The sequence below is a fragment of the Gavialis gangeticus genome, unplaced genomic scaffold, assembly GCF_001723915.1.
Source record: "Gavialis gangeticus isolate Ggan-Ray unplaced genomic scaffold, GavGan_comp1, whole genome shotgun sequence".
Taxonomy (NCBI): domain Eukaryota; kingdom Metazoa; phylum Chordata; order Crocodylia; family Gavialidae; genus Gavialis; species Gavialis gangeticus.
In genome coordinates, this window is record NW_017729013.1 from 1,059,718 (window position 1) to 1,075,734 (window position 16,017).

A 16,017-nucleotide genomic window follows, 5' to 3' on the forward strand; every position below is an offset into this window, starting at 1 on the left:
CGGCCGCCCAGCCCCGCGCCGCGCCAACCGCCAACCGCCACCCGCCTGAGGAGAAGCACTCGCACCTGCAGGGCGGCTCGCCCGGAGACCTGTAGCCGCGGGGCCGGCGGCCGCCCAGGTGAGCGGGGGGCTCGGGGGACCTGGAGGGCTCAGCCCAGGTGTGGGCATGGCTATGTATGTATATGTATATGTGTGTGTATGTGTGCACGGATGCCGCCCGCCCTCAGCGCCTCGCACGCAGCAGGTAGCCGGGCAGATGCGGCCTGGGCGGGGGCAGCAGGATGCCTCCCCGGCCCACCTGTGCCCTCTTGTCCTGGCAGCACCCGCCCGCAGATGCTGGGTGTAGGTGTGGGTGTGGGTGTGGGTTGGGGGGGGGGTTGCACGTACACACAACCCAAGACGAGTTGCCGGCACAAAAGCCCTCCTGCTCCCCATCCAGCAGGGTCCTTTTGCATCAGTCCAGGACCCCCTTTCCTTAAAAAAACCGCCCTGCTAACGAGCTAAGGCTGTGGCAGGAGGTGCCAGAGGGAACAGAAGATGGAGATGTGATTTCTCCTCGGCCCACGGAGAGTGCCGGATTCAATCTGATTGCCCTGGGGGTGAATTAGGCCCATGGGATTCAGTTGTGGCAGGAGCCAGAGAGGGTCACAGGCTTGCCTAGGCATAGGCTTGATGGATTCAAACTTGATTCAGATTTTTTTAAAAATAGATGACTTCAATCATTATTGATTGGGAACTGATTTGCTTTTTAAAGAGCAAAAGGCTTACATTTAAGGGGAGAGGGGGGCACAAAACCTAATTGGTCTTGCTCCTTGAGGGCTTTAGCCTCTGCATGATGCTTTCTCCTGGCTCTCATTTGTTGCTCCAACCTTTCCCAGCCAAGAAGTTTCTGCTAACATTTTCTAGTCTGTGGAAGTTGCGTTTTTCCTCTGGCCACCTGCCCAACAGTGCTAACTTGTGTGCACAGTGCAAGGCGCTGCTGAATGCCAAATAGCTTTTTGGTGTTAGCAATGACTTGGGTTTTGCAGTTTGTAAAGAGATTGACTGTCTCCATGAGGAAACTATAGTGGACTCTGATCACGTGCGGGCACAGCTGTCCAAGGTATCGTTGGTCTAAATTCTCTGTAGCCGTTTCTGATTAAAAGAGGTACTACAACCCATTTTATGTACTGGACTGTTGAACCACCCCTCCTGATATCCTTGGAAATGGAATTTCTCTGTTGTTCGCTTGCAAAATGGATGCATTGGCTGCGATTGGGTATAGACTTGATTGACTGCATTGCTTGCATCATGTAGACAGCTGACATCAAAACGATACTTTTGTCTCCAGTCCAAAAGAACCCTATAAGTGACTGTCTGTGATCAGGTTCCATATGTTGTCTTGGAGCAAACTGCAGCTGTAAAGCCCCCCCCCCCTTAAATTTTGTTTTGTAATGAGCAAGGATGAAATTTAGGTCACATTGTTTGGGATTTTTCTTCTACGTTGAGTTACTGTTGCTGTGAAGCTTCCTTGACTTGAAACAATGCACTCTTCCAGTCTCAGACCGTGACCAATGGAAGTTCTGTATTATAGATATACCGGTAGCTTGGAATATAATACATTCCACCAGGTAAGCACCGGGAACGTCTTTTTTTTTCTTAAAAGACCATCTCAGCTGCTTTTCCATCTGGTATTTCTGTGAAAGAGTTCTTAGTTACTGACAGAAACTGCTTTAGCTTTACGTGGCACAAGAAGCTTCAATAGGACAGATTTATTCCTGTGCCGTTTTGCTGCTCTTTATTTTCTGTGCATTTTTCCTTGGGATATGGCTGGCATATAGGGAGTTGAAACCTGACTTGAACAAAGTTGCATGGAGTATAAAGACAGAATTTAGGATTTGCTGTATGTAGCTGTGGAGGCTATTACACCCAGGTCGCATCTGGGTTCCTTACTCCCAGCATGTTTCTAACTGCAGGATCAGACCTTCCAGGGTGAGCTCTACCCTTGAAGGTGCTGGGGATGTTTTTCATCACTGACTTAGAACCTTGTCTGGATCTTGCTGACAGCCTCTTGTTAACTTTAACAATGCCAGATCAGGTCTATAAGGCATGCTCTTTCAGCTGATGAAGCCTATTACAGTGCAGAATGTTATATATCATCTGTTGTAGCACTCCTAACTCATGTAGCAAGCATTTTCTTCTGCTTGTAGATGCTAATTGTATAGCTGAAACCTAATTTTATACAGAATACTATTTTCTCACATTTTACACAATACAAGGCAAAGTTGTATACTCTTGCTTTCCCCCTCAACATGTATACGTACACGCTGTATTACTTCGCTATTATGCAGTCATTGTCCAATCATAATGTGGTTTAGGATTGTGCTGATGCAGCTTGTCTATAGCATATTATGATATATATACAGAAACAAATGTTTTGTGGCCAGTTTTTCCAGTGTATATCTCAACAGCACAAGTGCAAGCTCTCTAAAATACATTTAAATGGCTAGCACCACTCTTCTACTTCAGTCTTCAGAAAACCTTTCTCAGTAAGTTGTAATACAAGGCAAAATTCTTTCCTTTTCTAGATATAGATTGATTACTATATAGTTTAGTAAGCTAATTGCTAAGGTATGTGGGACGGTGTCTTAAATAGTGGCAAGATACTGGTACCAGAGGCAATCTGGTTCCATCTTCAACCTGTAATTATAAATTTAAAAAATGACCCAGGTAACAATTTGTTTCTATCAGAAATAGCAGTGTGCGTCATCTGAGTCAGTTTCTAGACACATAACTTCATTGATTCAGCATGGATTATGAAAGGCCAGAGCTGTTAATAGATGTAAAAGAAAATGGGAGGGTTTTGTTTTTTTTTTTTAATATTTTGGGAAAATATATTATATCATGGGCCTGGGAAATGCATTTTAGAACGTTTGTCGTACACAACCGAACTATGTTATGTTAAACTTTGAGGCATTTGCTTTATGGGTACTGTAAATAATATCAAGTATGTTTTATATGTAAGGGAAATGTAGTTAGCTGTAATAGTCACTGAAGGAACTGATATTTATAGGGAGGCTCTCTGAAGCTAGATGGCCCCTGATTTATACTTTGCATCTCTGAATTTGACTTTGTGTTTTCAATGGGAGCAAGTGCAGGTTATTATGTAACAGCACCTGGGTTATCATTAAAAGGAGACGATACAGATGTTCTATTTTATGTTATTGCCTTTAATTAAATGCATCCCACTTTGACAAAAAGAATTAAGATGAAAAAGCTACTTAGAATAAAGATGTTAAACAATGGTAATCAAAATCACACTGTGGATTTTTAAGTCTGCTGAACCCAAAATCCATGGGTACTATGTTAAAAATGTATAGAGATTATGTGGGCGGTTTTAAAACTGCCCTTTCATTGCACTTAATTTCTGTTTATGTACTTTTGAGGACATAATTGTACATACATTTTTACAGCATGATAAAAGAAAACCTTAAACATCTGCACTGCATGCTGTCATTAAGCCTGTTCTCCTGGCTGTGGCTTACAAACAGTCTACCTCCCCTTTTTCATAATAAATTACCATACTATTTAATTTGGTTCTGAGGTTTCAGATTGATGTCACTCACTGCTTGCAGCCATACCACTTTGTGTTGCGATCCTATCAGCATAAATGGGAAACCTCCAAAGAGCCACCTGGGGGTTGCAAGGCATGGTGTTGATAATTCAGTAGTGGTCACTGGTCTCTGAATCGTTGATGGCACAGCATGGTTGTAGGGAGCATTGTGCAAGTGGTTTTAGGCTAGATTCTTATTAAACCTGCCTGTTTTTCTGCCTCTCTGTGCTGTAATTGCTGCACTCTTATACTGTATTCATCACCTTGGTATTTGAAAGCATTTGTTCAGCCCGGTTGCATCATGTGTTCTTAGATTGATTGGAATTGTAATCCAGCTCTCTGTCTTCCAGATCAGGCATAAATGGAATATGTCATCATTACGATTCCACTGGCCCTTCTTCAAGAAGGGGTGTGGGGGGGTAACAGCCAAAAACATGAGACACCATGTGTGACGAGTCCAAATCCATATGTGCATATGTTCAAGCAAAGCACCCAGAGTGACGTGGGATCCATTTATGTTGTCGTAAAGAAATGTGAGTTCGCCCCTCAATCCTTTCGATAAGAAGTGAGAGGGCCAAGAAGTCTGTTTGGAATGTGGATGACTGTGTACGACTAAGGTGATATGCCTTGAAATGGGGACAGTCGACAAGCCTATTTGTCCCATCAAAATTCCTGTTCAGGCTATTGTATTCCTGACTAAACTTCACCTCTGTTTGTCTTCTCTTCTTGTCTGTGGCCATAACTATGCAAAAAGATTCCTGTGGGCTGAACTCACTGAAGTCAAGGAATAGGGCCTGCAACTCAATGAGATTGGGTCATAGCATTATAAAAATCTCCGGTGGCAACAGACATCAAAAGATCATCTAATCCAGCTCCTACTACTGATCAATTATATCCAGACCATCCCTGACTGATATATGTCTGTCTTGTTTCTAAAAATCTCCAACAAGGTGATTCTACTATAATCCCAGGTAGCCTCTTTTTTTTTTCCCTTTTAAGCGTTTCAGTGCCACTCAACCCAAATTTTTGCTGCAAATTGAGCTAATTTGTTTTGGCCTTTCCTTGTGGGCATGGAGAACCGTTGATTACGCACCCCTTTTTTCATGACATTTTGCATATTGGAAGACTGTTATATCATCGCCCCATCACCTGCCTTCTGTTTCCTAGACTAAACAGCCCTTATTCCTTTAGCTTTTTGTCAGAGGCTGTGTTCTCCTAATTAATTTTGCCTGACTTCTGTAATGGCAGCAGCAGCATGTAGGTAAGGTCTGATCTTTCGGGTGTGCATTGGAAGGACCTAGCCTTTTGGTTGTACAATGAGTTAGCTTCCCAAATGCTTTAGAAAGTTTACTACCTGGAGGAAAGGTGCTATTAAAATGTCAGCTCAAGATGTGCTCGTGGTACACATTGACCTATTTTAAGAACATCCCTTGGTTTTTGCACATTCTGGCTCCTCTTTTTTTTTAAAAAAAAAAGGGGGGGGGAAAGCCCCGTAATTTAAGAAAAATGGCCATTTCTATACTAGCTTTTCTGTGTGCTGTGACACCCTCCAAGGCACTAATCCCCCATGGAGCACTGTCTGTATATGAGCTATTATGTAAATGAGATTCCAAATAGTTGATTGTCCCTGCCAGGTATTAAGACAGCGAGCAGACAGCACAAGAGTTGGGCCCAGGGAAAATGAAAACAACAAAATGAAGTCGCCATAACTGGTTTCAATTATTCAGTCTCAGTGGTTCTCCTTCTACTTCGAGAAGCAACATGCAAATCTCTCTGGATCTAACTTGTTTACAGAGTGCCAGTAGGTTTAAAATACTGCCAGCATCAGATTTCTCTCCTACGATTCCTTCAAATAAATAGTGAAATAAAAAAAAGTGCTGTAATTTGTGCCACCCAAAGAGCTAAATACCATACTCCAGCAGGAAATTATCCTTTCAAAATCTTGGAACGGCTTTGTGATAATCCTCCAAAGACTAGTGCCCCAACAGGAATGGACTGTGTAATTTCTAAAGAATTTTAAGCACTCTGCTATTGAATCTCCTATCCCTATATTGTCACTTAGGCATTGGGGTTCTGATTCAACAAAGCACTTAAGCATGTGCTTAAATCCTGTTGACAAGATTGAGACATCTGTTTATGCTGTACTGCTTTGCCCAATTGGGATCTTAATCCTGTATAACTTCCATACCAGCAGATAATTGGGCCTATGCCGAGTTCAGCATCTAAATATACCTTCTTCCCATAATTTGGTCAATGGCTAGATATTAGGATGATTGTTGCTTCATAAATACCATGGATGGTCAGTGCAGTACTTCAGCTGTCCTCTTTCAGGAGTAAATCACGTAAGTCTTCAATGATGTAAGATGCATGATGTTTCTGCTTCCATGTTCCTTGCAGAAAATGGTGGTGTCGTTATGGTATTCTTCGAGCCCTTTGACACGTCCTACTATTGCTCCAGTAACAATGAGCAGCCTTACAAGTGGTTGCTGATATGAGCATAGATCATGTGTCCTGGTCCAAGTAACCAGTTCAAGTTGGGATCTAAATCTGGTACCTAATTTAATAGTTGCCCACTACCTGTGTAGTATGCTTTGCCAAATGCCTAGATCTTGGTGACTCTGAACTTTTGAAGTGGGGGGGTAAGGTTTGGAATTCAGGTCTAGATTAGAATTTTGCATTATGACTTGTCTCCTGTTCTAATTTGATTGTTTGTCCTCCCCTTTCTTGTCTTTCATCTTGCCTATCGTGGCTTCATGGCCCAGTTAACACCACAATCCAGGCAACCTCCATGACACCAGTTTCCTAATACCTTTAGATGTGAAACCTTGCCATATATACACAACCGTTTCCTTTCAGGATGGGCACTGGCAAACATCACATACCTTGGGAAATTAATTGTCCAACTATTAAACGTAAATATTTTGACACTCAATTAACATTAGCACAATCAACACTGAAGCTATTTGCAATGTCATGTTAGTTTGTTAAATCAGTTAAAAACATTTCATTATTGTTGTATTCCACATGCATTATTGCTAATGTAAGTGGCTGTGTACAATCTGTTATGCATAATAAATTGCGTGCGCGTTATTTTGGGGATTTTTTAACGGAGGCGTTTTCTTCCAGCGTGCTAGTGGTGCTTGGGATTGCTTCCATTTAACTTCTTCATGTTTCATAGAAGTGTGTGAAATGAAGACTACTGGACAGGGAGAAAGCGAGCTGAAACACGCTGAGAAAATAGTCATTGCAACGCTCTTGAAAAGCAAACGTGCAACAACAGTATTGTCTAATCAGCAGAAAATTAAAACCTTTCAACAGATTAGGAGATGTAGAAGTATATCAGAGGAAACTTAGGTGTGACATTTTGTTGCTACTTTGATACTGTTCATCTTGGCAAAAAGCACTGAGTGATAGATAGAGATATTTAGTGCCAACCAGGGTCTTATTATTCCATGTCATCAATTAGTTTTGTATTATCTTATTGTGTAAATGTTCTACCCGCTCTGCAAAAGAAAAATGAGCCAAATTATTTGAGAGAGAGACGCATCTGAGGCTTTTGTTTATAAGCAGTAAGGGTTATTGGTGTGCGTGGCCTAATGATTTGAGCAAATGAGGGTGACAGCACGAAGTCTCTTGCAGTGACAGCCTTTGATGTCTCTCCCTTTGCTCAGTTTCACGTTCTCACCGTGTACTTCCATGCGTTCGTAAAGTGCCCTGCACTGATGATTTACCTCCACGAAAGAAAAGAGAAACCGAGATGACTACCACTACACGCCAATGCAGGGAAAATACTAAGACAGTAGCGGGCACTAGTACAGGGAGATCTTTACTCGATCAGAGTTCATAAACAGGATAACCTTCTTCGGGCAGAGGATAAGGAGAGTTGGATTGAGGAGGTGAAGTTGAAATCTGCAAAGGAACTACATTTCATGAGATTCTCTGTTCTAGGCATTTCCACCCTCATCTTCACTGTAATGTTTTTCAAAGTTTCATAGCTCTTCAGGCCAGAAGTGACTGTTGGGTCATCTAATGTGACCTCCATATGTGACAGGCCCTAAACGTCACTCTGTTACTTGGTAATGAGCTTAATAACTTGTATATGGCTAATGTGTGTGTTCCAGCCAAGACACCCAGTATTGATCTGAAAACAGCCAGAGGTATAGAATCTACCGCTTCTCCTGTTAGCTTGTTCTGCTAGCTAATCAATCTCACTGGAAAAGAGAAAAGTAGAGAGAGAAAATCTGGATTCATCTAGCTTTTATGCCTCTCTCTGCTAGCACCGCTAAGATCAAGAGCACTTCGGCACCCAATATTTTCCCTGAATACAAGCAGTATTTCCCCTTTTTCTTAATGTAAGTGAGACATTTCTCACTCTTTTTGGTAAGTTCTTTAAGGCTAGGGACAGAAGTTGCCTGCAAACCTGTTGAAGTGATCAGAAACTGGTTTAAGCCTGTAACAGAATAGAAGTTTGGTGCACATAAACCAGTTTGAAAATGGCTGAAACTGGTTTTAGATAAATCTGGCTGAATCAGACTTAACCAATCTGGGTCAATCTGGTTTATGAAACTTCTGTCCCAGACCCCTTCCTGGTTCAAGTTAAATGAGAGTCCCCCAGCATGTTCTGCAGCCCTGGGCTGGACTGTGCTGTCTGCTCCAGCAGAGGTGTGGTGGGGGGAGGGGAAGCAGGGACTGCCTCCCCGGGCAAACCCCAGCTGAGGTCTGGGGCAAGGGAGGGGGTTAAGCCACCCTTCCCCTGGCTAAGCCCCGCTTTCCTTCCACTAAGTACAGAGCTGCCCTGCCCTGCTAAACTTACTGAAAATTATTGTGAACTGAAACTGTGGGCTACAAACCCCAGAGGCATGTGGAAGCCAGAAGAGGAAGTGATGAGCAACCCTGCAGCCTCCTGCTGGTGTGATTCTGGACTGCAAATCCCAGAGAGGTTGGGGACAGCAGGAAGAAGTGAACACACAGCCCATGCTGGCTATGCCAGACAGCTGTGCTGTAGCACCACCTGGCTTCTGGTCTGAGCCACTGCAGGCATGTGGCTGCATTCCCTGAATCAAAAGTGAATGTGTGTCCAGTTGTTTCTCAATTTAATCTCTGCAGTTTAGACTAATCTGCAAAGACTGAATGGATTCAGCCTTGGGCTTTTTGACTGTATGTACTTGGTGCAGGTCTCTTACTATAAAGCAGCCCTCAAACTATTGGCACCTATCTCTCTTCTTTCTTACCTGTAACACTCCAGTAGTCCCTGCAGGGTTCCTACAGCTTGGATCCCCTGGCAGAATCTAGCGCATTTGACATCATCTTTTTCAAACTGAACTCCACTGACATTTTTCATGGTAGATGAAGGTTTTTTTACGATACACTGTTAGTCTGATTTGAAGGGAACAGTTCCCTGGACAGGTAGAAAGCTTGACCCTGAAGCTCATGGGCAAATCATTTCCCTGTGAAAAATGAAAGGGAAAAAAAATTAAAAAGTTAAAAACAAATTAATAGAAAAATTCAGTTTTTTGACCAAAATTGGAAGCCAACATTTTTCACCTGAGTTAAAAAAAAATGTGGCTGAGAACATTTTTGGTTTTGAAATCACACGGTTCTGTTTAGAAATGGTGTTGTGGTCCATTATAGAAGTTCATTCCAGATGCTTCATGTCTTCATTCTCCTTTCTATGCTCAACTCCCAGAACAGATTAAATCTCCTGTGATGCCTCATGGTCTCACTGCTTGCTGAGCCGTTGTGTTGTACCTTGGGGGAGTTACTGATTGAGATGCATTATTGATGGTGTAGTCCCACTAGGGAATCCAATCCATTGAGAAGATGAGGCATGAGGACTACGCAACTCTGGGGTAACGGAAAGTTTTCCATGGGAAGCCTGCACCTGTTTAAAAAATAAATCTTGGGATCAGAGGTAATGCACCTCCTAAACCCCAGAGCAAAGATACCAAAAGTGGCAGGAAGTTACTAAAAGTGATAATAAAGTTATAAAAGGAAAGCAAAAAACTACTGCAGGAGCATGGGAAGGGAATTGCTGGATGGCAACAGGAAGGAAGGAGGAGCTAACTGTTTAAGATGGCTCTGTGGAAGAGTTAAACAGAGGAGAGTTGTTGGACACTGAAATGAGAATAGGATTATCCTTAAAAATGGTTTGGGGTTAAGAAGTGGACCAGATGGGTTCCTATTCCCTTTTTACATTTTTTTTTTTTAGGCTAATGCATGTGACTTAAAATGTCTTCTACTTGTTTTTTCAGTCCTCAGAAAAAAAGTTTGCTTATTTTGTACTCAAGCTGACAAACCCTCAGATCTTCCTTTCTACTCTGCTGTTCCAGCATCCTTGAAGCATCTGTTGTTCAGCAAGTTTCCTTCTGAGTGACCTTCCATTTCTTTTTATTGTCAAGTTTTCTAGAGGAGGGGAAACCTTGCCAGCAAGGCTTGAACTCGCTGCTGCTGTAAGGTTGTGAACGATCTGGAAGCTCCAAGCTAATGCAGTTGCTTTTATGGCAGTATCCATGTAGCTCGTTGCTCAGGTTTCTTCCCTCCTAAATTTCACATAACTAAACTCTTTCCAAAGTTATATCCTTACTTGTTGAAAACAACCCATATTTGATGGGTCTCTCCCCTCGTTGTCCATCAGCATGGAAGCTTTATTTTGAGAGTTGATCCAGTGCCCACTGAAGCTGTTGGAAGACTTTTCATTGACTCAAATATTGTTTTTGACCAAGGACTTACTTCCTTGACCCAGATTCTGCATACAGTTATAGACTTAATTAATTTGACTTGCATGAGCAGCGTCACTGTGGTCAGTGGTGTGTACTGTGTGCTTGGAGCTAAGTACATGCATGTGTTTTTGCAGGGTCAGGGCTTTAGCTGGTCATCAAGGTAACAAATAGTTTCCCATCCTTTAGCTAGATCACTCACTAGCACTTAACTATGTGTGCAGGGTTCAATTTGTATGCTGCTGTAGAAAAACAAAGTTCAGAGACGGGAGATAAAATCTGGCATGACTGATGTTGGTTCTGTGAGAGTCTACTTCAGTAAAGCGCTTATACACTTGGGTTATAACATATGTTAATTAATATTTCTTTCAGACTTGGACTTGTTTGGTATTTGTATTTCTACAGATGAAAGACATGGTCTTCCAGAGAACACTGCAAGGCTTTTATTTTGTACTCAAATAACATGCAACAACCTTGCATCAGACTTTATGGAAATTTGGCACTTAAATGCTAAAATGAATGGATTGCACTGCCTGTATAGCAGAAAATATGCTGCTGGGGTTCTCAGCTATTTCTTCTCTTGGCTTGTAGGGTGTTTAATCTGAATATACGTTACTCCTTGTTACACAAAAGTGATTACTCTGTAGCAAACGGGCACAGTGTAATCTGAACAGTCATTTCTAATTAGTTTGTGCTAGTCTTTCCTGTTGTATTTTCTTGTGATCTGTGAATTGTTGTGAAGGGCTGTAAGAAGGTGAATTTCCAATCTTGCTATGACTACAGGGTTCACACCTGCATGGTCCAGAATAACCTTCCATCTCAGGCTTTGGTTTAAATTACAAGAAGATATAAACTTTGTCCAAGCTCTGTTACTAGAGCCTTCCCTGCAGAGCCTCCTCTTATCTACCCATACCTCAGAGCGACACTCCAAAGCTTGCTGATACCCAGTATGGAGCTACTAAAAGAAGTGTCCATCAGCACGAATGAACATTAATTATTGTGTGTCTTCATGCACTTGAAATTTGGCTGATTAAACAGAAGACTTCTGCATTCCAGTGTAGGGTCCTAGAAACTCAGCACCTTGTAACACGAGCTCCTTGAGCACTCCTGATACTCCCGTTGGTGCACTTGAATGCACTGTCTGCTGCTGTACTGGGGCTTTTTGCATCCTCCTGAGGGTGGTTTTTATTTTATTTTATTTTTTGCAGCCGGAGTTTGTATTGAAATTTAAGAGGAGTCCACTCTGTGCCCAAAGGGAGAGCTGTGAAAAGAAGAAAAACCTTACCGTCAGCAAGTGCTAATGTGCAAGGTCACTTAATGCTCTTAATAACAGGAATTTTGCCAAAAGCACATGTCTGCAATGAGATGTGGACTCTCATCAAAGGTGTTGGCTACAGAAGGCAAAATGTGGATTAAGTCCAGTGCAATTGCTCACACGCCAAAGGGCTTGGCTGAAGACGGTGCTCAATTACTGAGCATTCCCGGGTGTGAGGAATCTCTCTAACCAGCAGCAGCACTGAGAGACTGCACTGAAATAACCATGGATATTTGGAAAAGACGTTTGTTTTGCCTGGAACACAGAAGTTCGAATTGTTCAAGATATGCTCATGTGATGCACAACGATCTGTATTTTTCGTTGATTTTTCCTTTGGACCCAGTTAGGCAGATTAATGCAGGTACCTTGAAGTATAACAATGACCTTTTAGCTCAATGGGAAGTGGGAAAAGTGTAAGGGGCCTTTGCTTTATGTGCTTCTGGTACTATATTTGATTCTTTGTCCTGGCTTGCTCAGCCTACATGAAAGGCAGCTGTAGCACTGTTATTTCAATGGAGTGACCTTTTAAAATGGTTTTAGAACAGGGCTAGGACTTCATGGATCATGACCTGGTTTCCCTACCATCTCATTACTTGGGATCGCCATCTCCTCTCTCATAGGGCGGTGGTGGGGCTAAATCTAATGTCTGTGTTTCCACATTTTTTTTCTTTCATGTGAGAAGAAAACCTTGTAAGGCAGAACCAAGCTGAAGTAGAGAAAAAGGCGTGATTTGATTTTTGAATACTCCAAAGTTTGTATATTAGGAAAATCTCAGTTGTGTCTATTACCCGTCTGTACTTGGGGGCTACTGTTAGCTGCAGAAGAAGGTGGACTTATGTGCTGTTATGAGGGGACTTCGAACACGATCACTTGGGTGTATGAGAACCTGCCCTCCTGGCTCCAGTCACCACTTGCATGCGATAGGGAAGATCCTCCTCCTCCAAACCTTTATCATCCTTCCTCACTATTGTATCCTGGAGTCCAGTAAGGCAGGCTGCAGCTGCTGCTTCGTTTCTTTAGCACAGAGAACAGCCTTGGGGACTGACCAGCTTAGGAGGTGCCGAGTGCTTCGCTGCATTAGCAGCTGTGCAGACTCCTTCGTGTAGGACAGGACTCTGGTTCTTATTGCACAGTCCACTGTATACAAGGCAGACCAGTGTGCAGGTTCCTATTTTCCTAGCGGTAATATTGCAATGTAAAGTACAGATCCATGCAAAGCATGAGGTGGGGCAGGATGGCTGTCGTCTCAGCGGAGCAGGGGCCAGGGAGGAGCTGGCTTCCCAGCAATGCAGGAATTGCTGTCATATCCATGTCCCCAGAGAGAACCAGGCAGTGGCATGGCCTCGGCCCCTGACTACGTTGGCCACTGGACCCCATGGCTTTGTCATACGATGACACGCTCAATTCTTTCCCCATAAGATCCTATCCCATTCAGGAGCTCCTGGCTGGAAAATGCACTTCTGTTTTCCCCAAGGCTGTGGCTTTAAGCTGTTAATTGTGTTCCCTGGGCTCATTAAGATAGACTCACTCTTTCTCTTTATTGCAGGCAAAGAGTGAAAGGTCAGAGTTTCAGCTCTGAAAACAACATAAAAACCACAGAATAGCAGAGTGAATACAAATGAGGGACGGCCTGGTCCTGCAGATTCAGGCAAGAACATCCCCTGACATGCTGTGTAATGTGGGGTCTACCCAGATACTTTAACCTTGTTCTCCTACCATTTTCCAGATGCGGCTCTACTGCTTAAAACTTGCCTAAGGACAGAGTAGGTGGGAAGTTAGATCCACAAAGCTGGAAAAATTGTCCTTGTAGAAGGGCTCTCTCAGTGGGGATTGAGAATGGAGTACCCTCCTTGTGCTGTCTTGCACACAGAGTATAGCAAGCCCTGCAGCCCCTCTCTCGCTTGTAGGATATGCTCACAGGCTGCTGGGCTCTTTTTAATGTGTTGCCTTCCACAGCTCTTACTGTGATCAGTGAATTTTGCTCTGATGGTACATGCAGAAGAAGCCGTGCATGGAAGTTTCCAAATATTGTCCTTTTTTGTAGTTCCCCTACAATCTGGTTATTGTAGTCCAGATGTTTCTCTTCGTGTCTCTCCAGGGAGGGATCTATCTCGAGTGTCGGGATGGCTCTTCTGAGGCCCAAACCATCAAGACGACACCGAATGCTTTCTGAGAGCTGGCTGGCTGCGTATCCTCAGCTCCATTCATTTGTAGACACTGGCACTCTGTAGTGTTGGTTCTAGAAAAGCTTATTGAAACTGTGCAGTCCTTAAAGGCTTTGATGTGCAGTTGTGGGTAGAAAAGCCAGATTAACTTCCATATGCAGATTCCCAGTTTGTTTGCCCAGTTGGATTACTTCAGACTGCTAGTGCTCACCAGCAGTATGCCTTCAGCTTGTGCAGGCAGGTAGAGAAATTGCATCGGGTCGCTTCTAAATCTCTGACCCAATGTGTGGAAAGGAGCTCTGGGTTTGGGTGTCAAACTAGCCCCAATTTTTCATTGTTCATATTCAGGGGTTTTGGTTTAGACCCGTCTGGTTGAGTGGAATTAAAAAAAAAATCAGTATAATTGCTTTTTACATTGAGGGTGCGATTACAGAGGAGGAATACCAATCGACTTCTATCTAAATGCTTCATTGTGTTATTGGGAGCCAGCAAGAATGCAAACTTCCGGAACAGCCTCTCTGTTCCAACTGGCCAGCATTTCGGTACCCAAACTGGCACTGAAGTTGGCATCCGTTACACTCCTTTTGCTGCGTAGGTAAGATTCATGCCTTAGCAGTACTGAGTAATATATCTGAGTGAAATGCATTCATTGTTAAGTGCTGAGAAATGATAGACCTGCTTAATGAAAAAGAGAAACTTATTTATGGTTTTTGATGTGCTGCTGCAGAAACCAGTTTCCATATAAAAATACCATTAGGATTTATTTATATAATTACAGCAAGAGTGCTGCTATGTTTGTGCAGAGTAAGGCTAGGAAACAAAGATGGTTTGTTTGCCCTGTGTTGTCCATGTATCAAGTTTGCCTTGGTCTTGGTGTGAGGCTATTAAAGCTTCTACCACCTCAATGAGGCTGGCAGTCATTTATGCCATGTCTTAATTCTGTATTTTTATTACGGGCTATGATAAGAACATATGATGGTGCTGCAAACTAGATTGTCCTTGTCATTACAACGCAAGTGTTGGTGGTAGAGAAGCTGGGCCATTGCAGCAGGTAGCACTTACTTACCTCTTCGAGGCCATAGAAACCGATTCTTCTGTCATGATTGTAGAGATGATGTGATTTGAACAAGTCATGAAAGAGAGGCACAAGAACTCAATACATAGCATAGGGGTGGCCAACGTGTGGCATGGGCAGCCCGTGTGCGTGGCATGCGGCAGATCTGGGAGGGAGCAGCAGCGTACCTAGACTCCTGGTGGCCCCGGGCAAACTTTTAGTACCGGGGATCCTCATCACCAGAGATGATGATGATGATGATGATAATTTAAAAAATACCATTTTTGGGCCCCCTTTTTGTCCGGGCCCTGGGTGGCCACCCAGTTTGCCCACGCCTGTGTCCAGCCCTGGGGAGCAAAATAGCAGATTGGGCAGGGAGCACGAGGAAGGAAGCTGGAAGTAGAGCAGCAGATCACAGGGGGGACAGAGCAAAAAGAGCAACAGATTGGGCAGGGGAAGGGAATCAGAGTGGCACCTGGGCAGAGTATGGGGCTAATTTGTGCCATGCCTGCTCAAAAGTTTGGCCTCCATTGATGCCCTTTATTAAAAGGGAGTTGTATCATTTTGTGTAAGTCAGTGCTGTTACATCAATATGTTATACCAATGCCCTGGCTGACGTATTTTGTCTTTTGTCCTAGCCAGGATGCAGCTTCATGCAGTCTTAAAGTTGGAGCAGTTTTGCTATGTTTATACCATACTGGCTTGTCTGCACGTAACAATTAGAACGTGACAGCTGCTGTCCTTTTGAAACGGCTCTAGATGTACGTGCACCTCTACTCTGTTGACTTTGTTGATTTACGCTTGTTGAGGGCCTAGATTATATACGTTTCTCTCCTCCTTTCTGTTGGTTATGGCAAACTTGCTTCTGTTCTGTCATAGTTTTTTTTGTGAAACAGTGTTACTTTTAAAAGATGGTTGTCCTTCAATGGCGGCTGATTATAAAGGGAGGCTGATCCCTACCTAAATGATGGTGGATATTACTCGTGGACCTCATCACTAGTCTTAGTGTTTTTTGGCTGAGATATTCAAAGCTGCCAAGGGACTTGGGTGCAGTTAAAATGACTGCTGATGAGGTATTCTGATCCCTTACACCAGAAGTTTTAAATACCCGCTCTGACTTCTTGGGACTTGTCATTGTAGGGTTTGGGATTTTTTTTTTTTTTTTTTTTTTTTTT

At 43.2% G+C, this 16,017-nt stretch overlaps 1 protein-coding gene across 2 annotated transcripts in view; it reads left to right on the forward strand.

Moving 5' to 3' along the window:
- CALN1 (calneuron 1) overlaps nt 1–16,017 on the forward strand; it is a 219,968-nt gene that overhangs the window by 13,884 nt on the left and 190,067 nt on the right. Inside the window, exon 1 of one of the 2 annotated variants that reach the window (XM_019511371.1) lies at nt 36–118. The exons of the other annotated variant lie outside the window; for it this stretch is intronic. The gene's annotated coding sequence lies outside the window, so the exon portion shown is untranslated. Of the gene's footprint in view, nt 1–35; nt 119–16,017 lie in introns of those variants that run through there. 2 annotated transcript variants of the gene reach the window in all.